Genomic DNA, 6,547 nt, shown 5'->3' with positions numbered 1-6,547 from the left:
AAACAGAAGAACGGCCTGCCTCAGGGGAGCGTGCTTGCTCCATCAATGTTTAACATCTATTCTTCACAAATGATCAGCCACTGCCAGAAGGGACAGAGAGTTTCATCTATGCTGACGGTTGTGTCATCACCGCCCAAGCAGGGAGCTTTGAAATGTTTGAACAGAAGCTCTCTGAAGCTTTAGGTGCTCTTACTGCCTATTACAAGGAAAACCAGCTGATCCCTGTAAAACACAAACATGTGCTTTTCAACTTAAGAACAGACAATCATCTTGAGCTCTGAGGATTATCTGAGAAGGAATCCTACTGGAGCATTGCAGCACACCAAAATACTTGGGAGTTACCGTGGATCATGGCCTGACTTACAAGAAACACTGTTTGACTATCAAGCAAAAAGTGGGTGCTAGAAAGAACACTGTACGAAAGCTGACTGGCACAACCTGGGGATCACAACCAAACACAGTGAAGACATCTGCCCTTGTGCTTTGCTACTCTGCTGCTGAATACGCATGCCCAGTGTGGAATACATCACACCACGTTAAAACAGTGGATGTGGCTCTCAGTGAGGCATGCCACATTATCACAGGATGTCTATGCCGCACACCACTGGAGAAATTATACTGTTCAGCCAGCATTGCACCACCTGACATCCACTGGGAAGTAGCATCCAATAATGAAAGGACCAAGGCATTGACATCTCCAGCCCATCCTCTGTTCTGATATCAGCCAGCACACCAACATCCTAAATCAAGAAATAAGATCTACAGAGATACTCACAGGAACACCTCAGCAAATGAGAGTCCAAAAGTGGCAGACTAAAATCTGGAACCTCAATCAGTGGCTGACATTGCTTTGAATCCGGGGAGCAGAGTGAGCACCTGCTGTTAGCCCCTGCTTCTGCCAGCCTAGCAGTTTGAAAATATGCAAATGTGAGTAGATCAATAGGTACCGTCCTGGTGGGAAGGTAACGGTGCTCCATGCAGTCATGCCCATGGCCACATGACCTTGGAAGCGTCTATGGACAATACTGGCTCTTCGGCTTAGAAATGGAGATGGGCACCAACCCACCACTAAGCTTAACACCAGGGGAAAACCTTTACCTACCTTGACATTGCTTGGTTTTATTGCATTTTTCATAATGAAAAACAATTGGAATGCTACTTATTTGAAACAAAAGAAAAGCCCGCCACATTCCATTGTTAAAAAGATGACCATAGACAGCGTGATAAAAAAGGAAAACTGAAACTTAAATAAGCAATTGGAGCCAAATTAATGAGGAGTCACTCTTGGAGAACTATGTTTTGCTACACAGGAGAAAAAAATACTGCGTACAGAATGTAACTGTAATGGCCCATACAGGAGTTTCTATCAAGTTGTTTGTATTTCCAACTCTTTTTAAAGAAGAAATAACTAGGGAAGTGCAAGAATCATGCGCTTCGGTTACAGAAGCCGAGATTCAACATTCAGATAAAAACTCTTTGAAAGTGTTTCCCAAAAGCAAGAGCTGTTAACTTTTGCACAGCTTAAACAGCCAGGGCATGAAGAGACTTTTCTCATGGAAAGGCTTTGGCAGGCTTCTGGGTGGGAAAAAGACATAGAAATATGTAAAAGCAGTATTTTCCATTTATACTCTCTGGTGAACTGGATTTCTTTCACATTACAGTAAAATTATTTTCCCCCGCCGTCATTTGAACGGGACGCTCATCTGTTATTATCTTTAGGCTCCTCTGTTGATTTCCCTCGATTGCTGTTTTCTTGGAAAAGATTGAACAATGTCCTTATTCGGCATCATCTGTGTTTTCCCCACCTTGAAATACTCTTGTGTTCATTCATGCAGCTGAAAGTGGCTTGTTTATTGGTTCTGGGATTTGTGTCCCTTGAGAGAGAAGGAAGGAATAAGCGGAGGAGGCGGGGAACGCTTTTCTTATAACAGGCAGTCTGTTTTCTTAAGACTCACCCTGTGACACTCTCAGAATGTAAACACTACCGTTGAACATCCAGCTACATTATTTTCTTTTCGGACTTCCTTCCCTGCACAGTCCCTGCTTTGTACTAGAACTGGCCCTACTGAAATAGAGCCATTAAAAACGGCCACGGATAGTGACATCCGAGCCGTGGATACTGAAACCTGAAGACCGGAAACTGAGTTCCGATACACAGTTACTGGTCCCGGCAACAGGCTACCCTGTTGGTCCACGTGCCTGGCAAGATGAAGAAGCCCAATATTCCCAAATTAATCTCACCAAGTTGAAGAAGTCACTTAGATATTTCATCCAATCAGCTGAAAGTGATATATAATAATAAAAAAACCCTTTAATTGTATTCTGCCCTATTTATCTCCCCGAGGGGACTCAGGGCAGATTCCAACATACAATGACAAACATTCAACGCCTCCATAAAACAAACAAATACTGACACAAAAACCCAGAGAAACCCCGCATATGAAAATAACATTAAAACCTAACATCAGTGAGTTAAACCTAATATCAATAAATTAAACTACACGTAGGTAAAGGTAAAGATTTCCCCTGACGTTAAGTCCAGTCATGTCTGACTCTGGGGGGTTGGTGCTCATCTCCATTTCTAAGCCGAAGAGCCGGCGTTGTCCATAGACACCTCCAAGGTCATGTGGCCACTGGCATGACTGCATGGAGCGCCGTTACCTTCCCGCCGGAGCTGTACCTATTGATCTACTCACATTGGCATGTTTTTGAACTGCTAGGTTGGCAGGAGCTGGAGCTAACAGCGGGCGCTCACTCCGCTCCCTGGGTTTGAACCTGGGACCTTTTGGTCTGCAAGTTCAGCAGCTCAGCGCTTTAACACACTGAGCCACTGGAGGCTACACGTAGTCAAACAAAATTATATAATAACATAAAATCTAAACAAATGTCCACATTAATTTACAACAGCCAACTAGAGTTCACAAAACAGTGTGGGTTGGTTGTGTAATCAAATGATGGTCATTGGGCTGGCGTGGACTAGGAAGGTCCAAATACGAGATAGTTCTCAGCCAGGGGCCTGGTAGGGATCTCTCATTGTCTAATCCTCCTCCTCTCCATATGGTGGGACCGAGAGCAGGGCCTCCTCCACTGACCACAGTGCCTGGGCTGGTTTGTAAGAGGAGATATGATCAGTCAAGTAGCCAGGACCCGAGATGTTTTGGGTTTTAAAGTTAATGACCAGCATTTTGTATTTAGCCCAGAAGCAGACCGGCATCCAGTGGAGCTGCTGCAACATGGGAGTGGATCTCTCCCTGTACAGGGCTCCTGTTAGTAATCTGGCTGCCGATCTCTGAACCATGGGAGCTTGCAGTAATCCACCAAAGTAAGATGAGATGCCATAACAGTTTTTTTTTCCATGTCAGAAGCGACTTGAGAACACACTGCAAGTCACTTCTGGCATGAGAGAATTGGCCGTCTACATAGACGTTGCCCAGGGGACATTGCCTGGATGTGTTACCATCCTGCTTGGAGGCTTCTCTTGTGTCCCTTCAAACTAGAGCTGACAGATGGGAGCTCACCCCGTCTTGCAGATTTGAACTGGCAATCTTCAGGTCAGTGACCAAACCTTCAGGTCAGCAGTCCAGCCAGCACAAAGGCTTAACTCATTGCGCCACGACAATAACAGTGAAAAGCAGTCATTTGTATACTGTACAATCATTTGAAATTCCCACTCCTGCCCCAGTTGGACCCACCTTCACTGTGATTGGCTGAGCTCTGTTGACATATCGACGGCGAGGACTCCCTGCAGGGGCGGGTGTGTGGCACTTGCTGGCCAATGGGCTTGTTTTATTGCTGGCCATTTGGTAGTGTTTGTGGCAAACATTTCTTACTGACATTTTCTAACTATAGTAGAGTCTCACTTATCCAACATAAACGGGCTGGCAGAATGTTGGATAAGCGAATATGTTGGATAACAAGGAGAGATTGAGGAGAAGCCTATTAGACATCAAATTAGGTTATGATTTTACAAATTAAGCACCAAAACATCATGTTATACCACAAATTTGACAGAAAAAGTAGTTCAATAGGCAGTAATGCTATGTAGTAATTACTGTATTTACGAATTTAGCACCAAAATATCATGATGTATTGAAAACATTGACTAAAAAAATGCGTTGGATAATCCAGAACATTGGATAAGCGGATGTTGGATAAGTGAGACTCTACTGTATTAAGAAGACTATGTATTTAATCAAACTATGCTGAATACCATTGCTATTTATGAATCGGATTGAATCAAATTAAATCAGGCCCCTTGTGTCCCTTCAGTAGCATGCACACAGGAGATTCGTGGATACCAAGGGGGACCCAACGACTGTGGAGACCCTGGGCACCCACGGGGGAAGTTTGAACATACACTGAAAAGGGGGAAAATAAAGGTTCCGTGGATATCGGTGTTCCCACCAAGGGAACCGGGGCATCCAGGGAGGCTTAGTTTGGGGAAGGGGAGAGAAAGAGATCTGTTCCGGAGGCCATCGAGAGCCGGCTGCAGAGGGCCAAAGCAGGAGGAAAGGACTCACAGAGGCAAAAGGAGATGATACAAAAGAGCAAAGGTTAAGGATAACCATGTTTATTTAAGGGTTAGAAACAATATAATTATGAAAAGGGGCCCCTTGTGCCTCCTTTAGATTAAGGGGATTGGGGGGAGGGGGCAAAGCATCCCATAGAAGCGATACCTTCTGAACTTGGCTGCGATTGTACAAGGCCCATTCACCGCGATAGAGTTATCAGTAACTTCTTCCTCTACTATCTAATTTCCAAAGAAGCCTCTCTTATCTGGTGCATTGTTCTGCTGTGGCCAAGATGACCCACTCATGGCATTTTTCACACATGACTAAGCTGTTATAGGATAATACCCAAAGAAATCACACTCTTCTCCTTTCATGGCCTGCAACCAGACTACCTTGTACAATCTTATGAGTACATGGCTGGCAATTGCTTTCCAAGGCTGCTGTTAGCTATTTCATGTCTTCCCAACCAGGCGCCAAACTGCTTTCAGATCCGTTCATCTGGAAAACCAAGTCCAGCCCAAGAAAATTGGGCTGACTTCTGTTCTGGCTTGGCAGCTAACATTTCAACATTTGGTAGGTAAAGGTAAAGGAAAGGTTTTTCCCTGACATTAAGTCTAGACGTGTCCGACTCTGGGGGATTGGTGTTCATCTCCATTTCCAAGCCGAAGAGCCAGCCTTGTCTGTAGATGCCTCCAAGGTCATGTGGCCGGCATGACTGCATGGAGCACCGTTACCTTCCCGCCAGACCAGTACCTATTGATCTACTCACATTTGCTTGTTTTGGAACTGCTAGGTTGGCTAACAGCGGGAGCTCGTTCCGCTCACCGGATTCAAACCGCCGACCTTTTGGCCAGCAAGTTCAGCAATTCAGCACGGTTTAACCCTCTGTGCCACCGGGAGCTCCTCACATCTGGTACTGGGATATATTATTATTATTATTATTATTATTATTATTATTATTATTATTATTAATAATAATAATATTGATAATAATAATCACCCTCGCAGTGATGTTGACTGGCTATATATACCTAGACGATCAGGGGGCAGAGGACTCTTACAAGTAAAACAAGCAGTCAAAGAAGAAGAACATGCCCTGGCAGAATATGGAAAGCAAAGTGAAGAACCTGCTTTGATTGAAGTCAAAAATCAGAAACTCCTCAAAGCACAGCAGACAAAAAAACAGTACAAGAAAACCGCACTACAAACTAGTGCATGGAAACATTGCATGGAAAGTTCCTTGACAAAACTGAAGGAAAAGCTGATAAGGAGAAGACCTGGCTCTGGCTCACAAATGGGACCCTGAAGAAGGAGACAGAAGGCCTGATCCTTGCAGCCCAGGAGCAAGACATCAGGACAAAGGCAATCAAGGCTGAGATCGAAAAATCAGCTGATGACCCAAAAGGCAGACTGTGCAAGGAAACCGATGAAACCATTGATCATATCCTCAGCTGCTGTAAGAAAATCGCACAGACTGACTACAAACAGAGGCACAACTATGTGGCCCAAATGATTCATTGGAACTTATGCCTCAAGTACCACCTCCCAGCAGCAAAGAACTGGTGGGATCACAAACCTGCAAAAGTATTGGAAAATGAGCACGCAAAGATACTGTGGGACTTCCGAATCCAGACTGACAACGTTCTGGAACACAACACACCAGACATCACAGTTGTGGAAAAGAAAAAGGGTTGGATCATTGATGTTGCCATCCCAGGTGACAGTCCATTGATGAAAAACAACAGGAAAAACTCAACCGCTATCAGGAGCTCAAGACTGAACTTCAAAGACTCTGGCAGAAACCAGTGCAGGTGGTCCCGGTGGTGATGGGCACACGGGGCGCTGTGCCAAAAGATCTCAGCCGGCATTTGGAAACAATAGGCATTGACAAAATTACGATCTGCCAACTGCAAAAGGCCACCCTGCTGGGATCTGCGCGCATCATCTGAAAATACATCACACAGTCCTAGACACTTGGGAAGTGTTCGACTTGTGATTTTTTGAAACGAAATCCAGCATATCTATCTTGTTTGCTG

Source organism: Anolis carolinensis, unplaced genomic scaffold, assembly GCF_035594765.1.
Source record: "Anolis carolinensis isolate JA03-04 unplaced genomic scaffold, rAnoCar3.1.pri scaffold_11, whole genome shotgun sequence".
Classification (NCBI taxonomy): Eukaryota; Metazoa; Chordata; class Lepidosauria; order Squamata; family Dactyloidae; genus Anolis; species Anolis carolinensis.
The sequence above is the reverse complement of the archived record's forward strand: the minus strand, read 5'-3'. Positions refer to the sequence as shown.